This window comes from Eleutherodactylus coqui, chromosome 13 (genome assembly GCF_035609145.1).
Source record: "Eleutherodactylus coqui strain aEleCoq1 chromosome 13, aEleCoq1.hap1, whole genome shotgun sequence".
In the NCBI taxonomy this organism is placed as follows: domain Eukaryota; kingdom Metazoa; phylum Chordata; class Amphibia; order Anura; family Eleutherodactylidae; genus Eleutherodactylus; species Eleutherodactylus coqui.
Genome location: NC_089849.1, coordinates 31,723,470 through 31,737,197, shown reverse-complemented (window position 1 = coordinate 31,737,197; position 13,728 = coordinate 31,723,470).

Sequence of the window (13,728 nt, the reverse complement as noted above, 5' to 3'; positions counted from 1 at the left end):
GGGCATAATGGGTATATTATTACAGATGGGGTATAATGGGTGAATTATTACAGATGGGGTATAATGGGTGTATTATTACAGATGGGGTATAATGGGCGTATTATTACAGATGGGGTATAATGGGCGTATTATTACAGATGGGGTATAATGGGCACATTATTACAGATGGGGTATAATAGGCATATTATTACAGATGGGGGCGTAATGGGTGTATTATTACAGATGGGGTATAATGGGTGAATTATTACAGATGCGGTATAATGGGTGTATTATTACAAATGGGTTATAATAGGCGCAGTATTACAAATGGGTTCATAAGGGACGCAATATTACAGATGGCGTATAATAGGCGCATTATTACAAATGGATTCATAAGGGACGCATTATTACAGATGGCGTATAATAGGCGCATTATTACAGATGGGAGCATAAGGGATGCAATATTACAGATGGTGTATTATTACAGATGGGGTATAATGGGTGTATTATTACAGATGGGGTATAATGGGTGTATTATTACAGATGGGGTATAATCGGCACATTATTAAAGATGGAACATTATTATAGATGGGTGAAACATTATTATAGAAGGGACATAAGGGGGAGTTTTAGTACTGATGTAGCATAAGGGGGGTACATTATTACAGATAGTGGCATGAGGGGAAGCATTATTACTAATGGGGTCCATAAGGGAGCATTAGTACTGTATGGGGACATAAAGGAGAGGGCACTACTACTGTGTGGAGGGGACTAAACATGGCTCTTACTGTGTTATTATCATCTGAGGCACAATGGATGGGGAGATTGTGTAGAGCTGTAGGTGACATAGGGAGGATGCTGGAAAACCAAAGATGTCTGTATGTCAATTTCTGTAGAGACATGTTATAACCTGGAGAAGTTGTCATGGCAGCCTGGACTGAATGTAGAAGAAAAGAGAAAGTGGACGTGTGAGAGGAAACGTCATCTGTGATCACTGGGTATAACGGTACTGTGATCACTTATACAGCCTTCAAAGTTCCTGTGTAGAACTGGCATCTAATTCTATATGGTCACTGTATGACTGTATGGGGGTAATATTGGTCCTTGTATAAGTGTTTTCTTTTATCTGGACATTTTTTTACTCTTAGTTTTTTTTTTAACTTTTATTGTATGTCCCTATGGGGACTTGGACTGTTGGTCTCCGGTTGCCTGGTGTTATAAGAATTTGCCAGGGAGGGGGGCCCGAGCTGAATTTTTGTACCTGGGCCTATGAATGTTTAGCTACGCCCCTGGCCTGTAGGGTGTTGTAGTAATACCAGACTTTTTTTCACAGCTGCTCATCTTGTGCCATGTATTTTGGCATAACTCAAAACAGGCAAAAACACAAGGAAGGACACATCTGTATGCTAAGTCATAGATAGCATGTACTATGTATGGGTTAGGATGGCAAAAGGAACACGCATTACTGTGTCATACATGTAATATCTACACGTGGCATCAACATTGCTCCTAATGTATCTGTTAGCTTTTCAATTTACCATTGGGCCTTACAATGTATCCACAGAGCACCCAATATAGTCATATGGTTCCTAATGTAATCATAGGGCTCACAATTTGCTCAAAGGACTCAAAATGCACCCATAGTGTACCTAAATGGTTCATATTATACTCATTGGGGCAAAATTGTGACTTTTTAAAGGTTTGCATAGGCCCCCGCCACTTTATAAAATAGTGGGCGAGGCTTAGCATTAGAGGGCATAGCTGTGTCGGGCCTGTATGATTTACTATAATTTACCAGAAATTGGTGTAAATTATAGCAGAAACCTACACCAGACCATAGCTGGCATACGGATGAGCCACATGTACCTTTTAATACATTTGGCCACTTTTTAAGAAAGTTGGTGGGGCTTAGCATTAGGCAGCATGGCTGTGCGTCGCCCATCAGATTTACTATAATTTATGTTGAAACCTACCCCAGATTATAGCTGACGTATACCTCAGCTTTGGCACACAGACAGCCCAAACAATTCGCCAAATATGTTAACAGGCTTGTGCCTTTTAATACATTTGGCACATTTCCCAGCAGCACCTCCTTTACTTAGATGGGCATTTAAAACACCAGTCTAAGAAAATATACCCCATAGTGTTCACAGTGTACCCACCGAGCTCACAAGGTACCTATAGGCTACACAATAGGGTTTAAAACAATAGGGCTCCCAAGATAGTCACATGGCTGACATTGTAATAGAGATGAGTGAGTATACTCGCTAAGACACATTGCTCGAGCGAGTAGTGCCTTAGCCGAGTATCTCCCTGCTCGTCTCTAAAGATTCGGGGGCCGGCGGGGAGCGGCGGGGGAGAGCAGGGAGGAACGGAGGGGAGATCTCTCTCTCTCCCCCCGCTCCCCACCGCGACTCACCTGTCACCCCCGCCGACCCCCGAATCTTTAGAGACGAGCGGGGAGATACTCGGCTAAGGCACTACTCGCTCGAGTAATGTGCCTTAGCGAATATACTCGCTCATCTCTACATTGTAAACATAAGTCATATGGTATACTTTTAAGGCTCATCATGTACCCATGGCATTGACAATGTACCCATAGGGTTCAAAATATACCCCTAGTGTTCGCAATGTACTCTCACGGCTCGCATACATCTTAGCATACAATGCAGCAACTACATAGAAAGTAGAATAGACTTTTGGGTAGAAGTTTGACCACCCATAGAAATGCATGCGGATATAGGCAGAAGATGCAACCTCAGCATTGGCTATCTATGTAGCATGCGCTATGTATGGCTCTTAGGATATCAATAGCAGTATATTCAAATTGTGCATGTAATATCTGCTCACAGTACGCACGGACCTTATGATGTTAGGATCCTTATTTATTAGCCACAGTGGAGAGTAGCTTCAAAGAACATCTATTGCCCTGGAGGACTTGGCGTATCTGCTCACTATATAATAGCCCATGTAATACTTCATTTCTCCTGTGGTGGCACTGCACTGGAATTAAACATTTGCTGCCGGATTTAAAGAGAACCTGTCACCAGATATGAGCACCATAAATTAAGTTACGATGCTGATAGGGTAGGTTCCCAGCGGCCTGTGGGGTGGATTTTTTAATACTTACCCACCTCCCAGTGCCCACAAAAGTCAGCATGCCGGCGATGCCATCAGACTCAAAACTCCAGGCTGTTCACGGGAACCCCCATTGATCTTTGTGGGAGAGCCCCACACAGTCTGCTGCATGGACTGTGCACTGACTTTCATGGCTGTCAGCGCTGGCACTGGGAGGTGGGTAAGTGTAAAAGCTTTCTTTCTGGGATCCTGGGAACCTGTCCTATGAGCACCATGACTTAAATTGTGTTGCTCATAGCCAGTGATAGGTTCACTTTAACCATTGATCGCAGCTGATAAGCTTATCATCTGAGAACCCTTCTAAAAATAAGGATTGTCCTATGTGGACAATGACTTAAAGGAGTTGTCCAGTTCTAAACTATTGATGGCCTATACTCAGGATAGTAGATCAACAGTGGGCAGTCACATGGGACCTCCACTGATCAGCTGTTCACAAGGCATATCTGCTCATGCACTGAGCTGATTTCTGCAGGAAGCAGACAGCTCCATTCTCACTGCAGTGGCCAGGCTTGGTATTACATGCAAAGTTCCCATTACGTCAATGAGAGCTTGACCAGCAATGGCAAGCCTGGCCACTGCTTGGGGAATAGAGCTGTCTACTTCCTACAGAAATCAGCTTAGTGCATGAGCACACCGGTGCCATGAACAGCTGATTGTCAGGGTATCCTAAGGATGGACCAGGGCCGATCTATTATTGATGACCTATCCTGAGTATAGGCCATCCATGGTTTACAACTGAAAAAACCCTTTGGTTAGACCTTTAGTAAAGACAGGTAATCCAGATCATAACCTACTACAGACTAGTCTTCAGTACATCAAGACCATAATCCTCATCTTGTATCATATAGACCCCCGCTGAAAAATGAAGGATAGAAGCATTCAGACGGAGAGAGATAACACAGACCTCACACCGTGTTCTCAGCGGGTTTGGGTGATTACATTGTATTCTGCTGACAGAACGTGCTAGAACATTGCAGCTGGGCTCTGCAAACAGCTCCCGGAGGCCCTTTTACATGCAAATAAAGGTGATAAAATGTTAAAGGACATTACGGTCCATTAACACTTTATGCAAAATGATTGTTAAAACTGTCAATTTTTTAATCGTTTGAAAGATTGTCTTTGCGTGTAAACAGGCCTTAATCCCTAGTTTTTCACACTGACTAATTAAGCAAGACAATAGCCTTGTGTTCCTAACGTACCATCTCAACTAAATGCTCCTGTCTAGGACCATTTTAATATACACTGAATGACCACTTTATTAGAGCACCTGGTCCTTTAACAATTGGAGCTTCCCTGTATGGAAATTCCCCCCGTGCCCTAAGAGTGCGGCATAAAGTCTCGTGACGAGTTTTCCGTGGATCAGTTTCAGGTCGAATCCACATTAGCTCTGAAAATCCAGGGATCTGAATGACTTCCAATGAGGTCTGGTCATCAGTGATAGACTAGCCGGGACCAGGATTTCACTGCCAACCTTGCGGGGTTTTCTGGTGCAACAGTGTGGAGAGTATGCAGAGGATGGTGTGATCAAGGAAAAACATCCAGCGAAAGGGGATCCTGTGGAGAGAAACAACTCATCATTGAAAGGGGTCAGTGGAGGATGTCAGGAATCGACCTCATAAACAACCGCTGCACAATCAAAGACATTGCAGACGAATACAATGCTAGGGCTCCAAATAATGTGTCTGGATGCACAACTCGTTCTTTAGAACAACCAATTCAGCATCATTGTGTCTAAGCGAGTGTATCACCTATATTATTTTACTAATTAAAACCAGATAATTAAACATTTTCATCTTTTTATCTGCTTTTATTTTATGACTGTGGATTTTTCATTTATTGTCCGTACATGATGATGGGGCGGCCATCCAGTCTAAGCTGCAGTTAAAAGCATTTAGAGATATTCTTTACAGTAGCTTCATGGACCATAGGAACTTGTAGGCTGGAAATATTCATTGACTTCTTTGGGAGAATGATGTGGGCATGTCACCTGTACAGAGGTCACTGCGCAGGGAGGGGAGGAGGTGAGCTGTAGGCGGTCACCTATAGTGAATGGTGGATCCTGTGATTTCTATATATAGGTGTTACATTTCATTGTAATCCTGCCTGTGATAATAATGAGATGACAGCTGAAACATGATCTCTACAGAAAGAGTCATTATTAGACTTAGTGGTCAGTGTGAGAATTGCAGGATTTTAGCATTAAAAAAATATGTATTGTGACATGGGAGATTTTTAAAAAGCACCATATATTGATAAAAAATTCTGTTCAATATAACTTGATTTTTATAATAGGGGATTTCATTTTCTGGTGATGCATCCCGTAATATGAACTCTTCCATGTTAAATAACATATCTGTCAATGATGACTGTAAACTCTCAGCCTACTATCTGCGCTCCCGTGACATCCTATAAACTGTTCATGGCGGTGATGCACACACCTCTCTTTGTTTGCCTGACTGGGAAAGAACCCAAAATAACTCCCCCATAAAAATCCCCTATAAATGTTCCGACAGAGTTATTGGCTTCTGTTCAATACGTTGTGATCGCTGATAAGTAGACCTCATCTAAGTGAACAGAGAGTAATCTATGGAGAGGAAATGTAGTGGGAGTTAAATGGAGTAATAGAAGGAGATATAGGGGAGGTTATATGGAGTAATAGGAGGAGATATAGGGGGGTTATATGGAGTAATAGGAGGACATATAGGGGGAGGTTATATGGAGTAATAGGAGATATAAGGGGTTACATGGAGTAATAGGAGGAGATATAGGGGGGTTATATGGAGTAATAGGAGGGGATATAGGGGAGGTTATATAGAGTAATAGGAGGAGATATAGGGGGGTTATATGGAATAATAGGAGGAGATATAGGGGGGTTATATGGAGTAATAGGAGGAGATATAGGGGGGTTATATAGAGTAATAGGAGGAGATATAGGGGGAGGTTATATGGAATAATAGGAGGAGATATAGGGGGGTTACATGGAGTAATAGGAGGAGATATAGGGGGGTTATATGGAGTAATAGGAGGGGATATAGGGGAGGTTATATAGAGTAATAGGAGGAGATATAGGGGGAGGTTATATGGAGTAATAGGAGGAGATATAGGGGGGTTATATGGAGTAATAGGAGGGGATATAGGGGAGGTTATATAGAGTAATAGGAGGAGATATAGGGGGAGGTTATATGGAATAATAGGAGGAGATATAGGGGGGTTATATGGAGTAATAGGAGGGGATATAGGGGAGGTTATATAGATTAATAGGAGGGGATATAGGGGAGGTTATATAGAGTAATAGGAGGAGATATAGGTGGAGGTTATATGGAGTAATAGGAGGAGATATAGGGGGGTTATATGGAGTAATAGGAGGACATATAGGGGGAGGTTATATGGAGTAATAGGAGATATAAGGGGTTACATGGCGTAATAGGAGGAGATATAGGGGGGTTATATGGAGTAATAGAAGGGGATATAGGGGAGGTTATATAGAGTAATAGGAGGAGATAAAGGGGGAGGTTATATGGAGTAATAGGAGGAGATATAGGGGGAGGTTATATGGAGTAATAGGAGATATAAGGGGTTACATGGAGTAATAGGAGGAGATATAGGGGGGTTATATGGAGTAATAGGAGGAGATATAGGGGAGGTTATATGGAGTAATAGGAGGAGATTAGGGGAAGGTTATATGGAGTAGTAGGAGGAGATATAGTGAGAGGTTATATGGAGTAATAGGAGGAGATATAGGGGAAGGTTTTATGGAGTAATAGGAGGAGATATAGGGGGGTTATATGGAGTAATAGGAGGAGATATAGGGGAGGTTATATGGAGTAATAGGAGGAGATATAGGGGAAGGTTTTATGGAGTAATAGGAGGAGATATAGGGGAGGTTATATGGAGTAATAGAAGGAGATATAGGGGAGGTTATATGGAGTAATAGGAGGAGATATAGGGGGTTATATGGAGTAATAGGAGGGGATATAGGGGGTTATATGGAGTAATAGGAGGAGATATAGGGGGAGGTAATATGGAGTAATAGGACGAGATATAGGGGGAAGTTATATGAAGTAATTGGAGGAGATATAGGGGGAGGTTATATGGAGTAATAGGAGGGGATATAGGGGAGGTTATATAGAGTAATAGGAGGAGATATAGGTGGAGGTTATATGGAGTAATAGGAGGAGATATAGGGGGGTTATATGGAGTAATAGGAGGACATATAGGGGGAGGTTATATGGAGTAATAGGAGATATAAGGGGTTACATGGAGTAATAGGAGGAGATATAGGGGGGTTATATGGAGTAATAGGAGGGGATATAGGGGAGGTTATATAGAGTAATAGGAGGAGATATAGGGGGAGGTTATATGGAGTAATAGGAGGAGATATAGGGGGAGGTTATATGGAGTAATAGGAGATATAAGGGGTTACATGGAGTAATAGGAGGAGATATAGGGGGGTTATATGGAGTAATAGGAGGAGATATAGGGGAGGTTATATGGAGTAATAGGAGGAGATATAGGGGAAGGTTATATGGAGTAGTAGGAGGAGATATAGTGAGAGGTTATATGGAGTAATAGGAGGAGATATAGGGGAAGGTTTTATGGAGTAATAGGAGGAGATATAGGGGAGGTTATATGGAGTAATAGAAGGAGATACAGGGGGTTATATAGAGTAATAGGAGGAGATATAGGGGAGGTTATATGGAGTAATAAGAGGAGATATAGGGGGTTATATGGAGTAATAGGAGGAGATATAGGGGGTTATATGGAGTAATAGGAGGGGATATAGGGGGTTATATGGAGTAATAGGAGGAGATATAGGGGGAGGTTATATGGAGTAATAGGACGAGATATAGGGGGAAGTTATATGAAGTAATTGAAGGAGATATAGGGGGAGGTTATATGGAGTAATAGGAGGAGATATAGGGGAGGCTATATGGAGTAATAGGAGGAGATGTAGGGGAGGTTATATGTAGTAATAGGAGGAGATATAGGGGAGGTTATATGGAGTAATAGGAGGAGATATATATGATTTTATATAGAGTAATAGAAGGAGATATAGGGGGGTTATATATGAGTAATAATATGATATATAGGATACTGTATTCTGCCTGTTGTAATTCTTATTACAATGTTAGTAACAGACTAGGACCCATTGGTAATTTTTAACATCCACTTTAACCCCTTCCTGCCCAATGATGTAAGGGTACGTCATAGGAGGCGGGTACTTCCCGCAAAATGACGTACCCTTACGTCATGGGGATAGCGCGAGATCATAGCAGATCTCGCGCTAACTCGCAGTGGGAGCCGGCTAAGTAGATCGCGGCAGGGAAAGGGTTCACAGAGGGAGCGCGCTCCCTCTGTGTCTCCAGCCGGCTCTCGCGATGTTATCGCCAGAGCCCGGCTGGTTGCTATGGCAACAGGACGCCGGATACCGGCGTCCTGTACTGCCATAGCCTATGATCGCTATAGTAAGCGATAAGGCATGGCAGGGAAGAAGCCCTGTCATGCATTATCGCAGCGATCTGCACTGCCTCAGTAAAAGTCCCTCAGAGGGACACAAGTGTGGTTAAAAAAAAAGAGAAAAATAAAGTTCAAAAAATAAAAATGTTTAAAAACCCTTTTCTTATGCTTTTTCTCATATTAGCATAAAAAAATTAAAAAATTAAAAATCCCACATATTTCGTATTGACACTTCCGTAACGACGCGTGCAATACATTGAACACGCTTTTTATCCTGCACAGCAAAAAGCGTTAAAAAAAAAGATAAATAACTGAGGAAAAATGCAAATTTTTAGCATTTTGCCTTCCATAAAACGCAATAAAAGTGATAAAAAAACGTGTGTACCCCAAAATAGTACCAATAAAACTACAGCTCGTCTCGCAAAAAATAAGCTCTCACAGAGCGCCGTCCATGGAAAAATAAAAAAGTTATAGGACTTTGAATGCAGGGATTTTAGAAAAAATAATAAAAAGAAATAATTTCCAAAAAAAGCGTTTTTATTGTGGAAAAGTGGAAAAACCTAAAAAAATATAAGAATTTTGTTATCGTTGTAACTATACCGACCAGCAGAAAAAAATGTAGTCTGTCATTTATGCTGCATAATTAACGCTTTAAAAAAAAACCTATGGCAGAATTGATGCATTTTCTCTCCCTACGATCATAAAAAAAATAATAAAAGTTTTACAATGCAGTCTATGTAACCAAAAATGGTACAAATAAAAACTACAGTTCGCCACGCAAAAAACAAGCCCTCATACGGCCGCGTCAACAAAAAAATAAAAAAGTTATGGCTTTTGAAAAATGGAGATGGAAAACTACCAAAAATCGTTTGGTCCTCAGCGCCAAAATAGGCCGTGTCCTTAAAGGGGTTGTCCCGCGAAAGCAAGTGGGGTTATACACTTCTGTATGGCCATATTAATGCACTTTGTAATGTACATTGTGCATTAATTATGAGCCATACAGAAGTTATCAGAAGTTATTCACTTACCTGCTCCGTTGCTAGCGTCCTCGTCTCCATGGTTGCCGTCTAATTTTCGCCGTCTAATGGCCAAATTAGACGCGCTTGCGCAGTCCGGGTCTTCTGCTTTTCTCAATGGGGCTCCGTGTAGCTCCGTGTAGCTCCGCCCCGTCACGTGCCGATTCCAGCCAATCAGGAGGCTGGAATCGGCAATGGACCGCACAGAAGCCCTGCGGTCCACCGAGGGAGAAGACGCCGGCGGCCATCTTCAGCAGGTAAGTAAGAAGTCACCGGAGCGCGGGGATTCAGGTAAGCGCTGTCCGGTGATCTTTTTTAACCCCTGCATCGGGGTTGTCTCGCGCCGAACGGGGGGGGGGGGGGGGTTTGAAAAAAAAAAAAACCTGTTTCGGCGCGGGACAACCCCTTTAAGGGGTTAATAGATGTACTTTTTCAGTTCTGCAGTTTCAGGGTCTACATAACTGCAGATGCCGGAAAAGTGGTGTTTTGGTGTTTGTTTGTTTTTGAAGCCTACCAATTTTAAGATAATTAAAATAACAGTGACATTTTAGCGCTCCTACCCACTTTCGTTTTTTTAACGCGATTGTCAATGGGATTTTCTTATGTTAAAAACGAATCACAAGTTGGTGCTTTGCGATTTTTGTGCGATTTGTTTTTAACATTAGAGAGTCCCATTGATAATTGCGTTAAAAAAACGAAAGTGGGTGGAAGCCCTTAGGAGTCAATTCAGTGATAGGATATATAGTGGGGTTATATGGAGTAATAGGAGGAGATATAGGGGAGGATATATGGAGTAATAGGAGGAGATATAGGGGAGGATATATGGAGTAATAGGTAGATATATAGTTTGGGGTGATATGGAGTAATAGGAGGAGATATAGGAGAGGTTATATAGATTAGTAGGAGGAGATATAGGGGAGGTTATATAGATTAGTAGGAGGAGATATAGGGGAGGTTATATAGATTAGTAGGAGGAGATATAGGGGGAGGTTATATAGATTAGTAGGAGGAGATATAGGGGAGGTTATATAGATTAAGAGGAGGAGGTATAGGGAAAGCTTGATACTTCCATGTAATGGTTGTGAATGAAGCGGCATGTGGAGGTGGTGGTGGAGCTCACAGTGGCCCTCTTCTCTTTGGATACATTTTATTACTTAGTGTCTCCTCTTCTGTACTGTAAGTTGCGGCCTGTGGGTGAATGGTTTTTTATGGACACACGTCCCCTGAAGAGAAGAAGAGACATGAGAATCCTCCCACACCTGGTTATGTGCACTTTGTTTTATGACAGATAAGAGATGTTCACCATCAGACATTCCACCTCCAGATGTCAGACAAGACTCTGCTCATCTCTCCGCCGCTCCTGCTGACGTGAAGCTTTTGAAGTGTTGACATCTAAGAGGAAGATTCATGTTGCTCTTCTCAGATCTTATGTCTTGTGCAGCCAGTTAAGTCTGTCCATTTAGATGACATTTATCACCCCGGCTGTTACCAGTTTATTTCTTTACTGTCACACAGTTCAATTTCACATTAACTTTCCAGGTTGTCATGAGTGAACTAGATGAAGATGTTGTCAGATCTGTTTTCCTTACATAAGAATTATTTATTAAGGCCATAACCCAAGAAGCACCAGTTATGTTACCTGGAACCCGACGAATAGTGAGGATAGAAACTACGGGCATGGAATACCCAAGGTAATCACTCATATTTAAACTATCAATAAAGGATCGTTTATCCCTTAGTGATCCATCACACATGAAGAAGAAGTCAGGGATGAATATTTTGTAAAAGATGACATAACGATCATTAATTTGCACCCATTTAGAGGTTTGCATAACTCTGAGTGAACTTGATACCCATCGCTGTACCTCTTGTTTGTACATAAAATTGTTTTCGATATCTAAATGATTGCTATGCAAAATAAAACTAATTGTATCAAGTATAAAAGTATAAAAGTGTGCTGGTGAACTGGCCTAAGATCCAAGTGATTCCAGTTTTACATACCACCGGCCTTTTGGAAATCAAACAGTCACACCTCTTTGGAACAGTGCAACGGTACTAGTGCAGTATGTCTCCACCGGAAGTATGGGTGAAGACATGGGTTGGCCGGCTGAGTTAAAGGGAATGCCCAGGACACGCCAACAGCTGCTGATTGGCTGCTGGTGGTGTACAGACTTCATTCTCCTTTTTCTCCTCCTTGGTCAAGCGGCCGAATCTGAATAGCAGCGGCAGTGACCTAGCAGTGAACAGCCTCCATCTTCCTCCTCTTTGCTCGAGCAGTCAAATCTGAAGGTGGCAGCGGGTGAGCTCTGGCTGTCTATGAACTGGCGGGGAACGGGAGCGGAGATGCATGCGTGGCTCGGAGGGGCGGCATGGATGGCAAGAACGGGGCCCGCAGCAGTGGTGCGGGGACAGGAGCAGAGATGTGAGCATGGCTCGGTGAGAGAGAGGCCATCAGGGAGGTTCACAGCGGGGTCACCTACGGTGGTAGAGGGGTAGGGGACAGGAGCGGAGATGGGAGGCCGGCGGGGAGATATGTGAGCTGTCAGGGGGATGGCCAGTACATGTGTGTCTGGGGAGGTGTGTGTGCGGCAGCCAATCTGCAGTTGTTGGCATGATGTGGGCATGACCTGGGCATTCCCTGTAACTCAGCCTGGCCAACCCATGTCTCCACCCATACTTCCGGTGGAGAGATACTGCACTAGTACCCAGTGCACCATTCACCACTGACATCAATGCTTCTGGATATGTACATGATTGACTAGCTATACATGCTTGGACTTGTTTATCATTGTATTTTCATGCTTGAGAAAAGAGCCCTCCAAAATGTGTTGCATCTTCCTGTAACCATAATAAAGTTCTGGACTTATCACCCAGGAGTGGAGTTTGCCTTGTGCCTGGACCCGATAAGCAGAGTTGTAATGTTGAAGCGATCTTGAATTTTGAAGGTGGGTTAGTGAAAGTCACTATGCCACACTACCACTAAGTAAGTGGTATTTTACCCTTCCCTCTTCTACCCTTTTTCTACTCAGCACATGCAATCCTGAGGGCTGGTTTACATATGTTTTTCGCTTTATACTTTACCACCACTTTGTGACCAAGGCCATCTGGATCCTTGGGACGAATCTCAATGTCCTCCAGTGTGAATGTCCAGTCTGGATAGAGTGACCAATGTGAATTGTTTAGTAATTAAGGCCACTTGGGTTTACAGATGTGACAGTCTATCCTTTGTGGACCACTCTGTCATGCCAGGTAATTCCCCTTCTTTTACTTTTTTCACCACATTACAGTTAGTATTGTTCTCCCACCTAATATTTGCTTTCTTCAAAGTTATACAGTGGTACCGAAAATATTATAAAGTCTAGTTAGACAGGAATGGAACATTAGAGAATGATATTGTCCTACTACACTTGTATTTTCTACCCATAGGCAAAGCAGCAGTTGAGTTAAAGTCGACAGAGGGTTCTCCAGTTTGGTCTTTAATATCTTGTGGTATGTGGGTTGTTTATACACTCACGTTAAGTACAAAGCCCAATGTGGTGGAGCATGACACAAGGATACAAAGAACAGCAAAGTTTGAATCTCTATGTTATGCTGTGCACCACACTCTCAGGCCGACCAGGCATAGCATACAGTATCAGTTCTGCTAAGTCTAAAAAGGAGATTCTGGTAATGCAATACACTAGCTGGCCTTTAGGGGGACTGAAAACAGGCAGACTAAGGTTAGTTAGATGGGACAGATATATGGGTGTGGTTGGAGGAGTTAAAACCTCTAGCTACACTGCTGCTGAGAGGGAAGAAAATAGAGACAGCTCAGAAGAGGCTGAGAGGGCTGCAAGCTTAAGGTTCAGTGCCGACCAAACTGTGGAATGACCATGAGTCAGACAGGGTGAGACGCCCCTTAGACTGACACCCTGGATGGGTATGGTGTTATGGACGTTGCTATGTTATATTGAAGCGCTAGGCCTGTGTGACAGATAGGAGATGCAATCCTATGTGAGTTAGTAGCCAGGTGGCTAGGAATTCTGTTGTTCAATGCATGTGTGTACTGCGACTATAACAACAGTGAAAAGATTGTTTCTTTTACTGTCTGTTATGCTACCAAAATAAATGGCCTCCTGAGTTTTACCGACAATTTTGG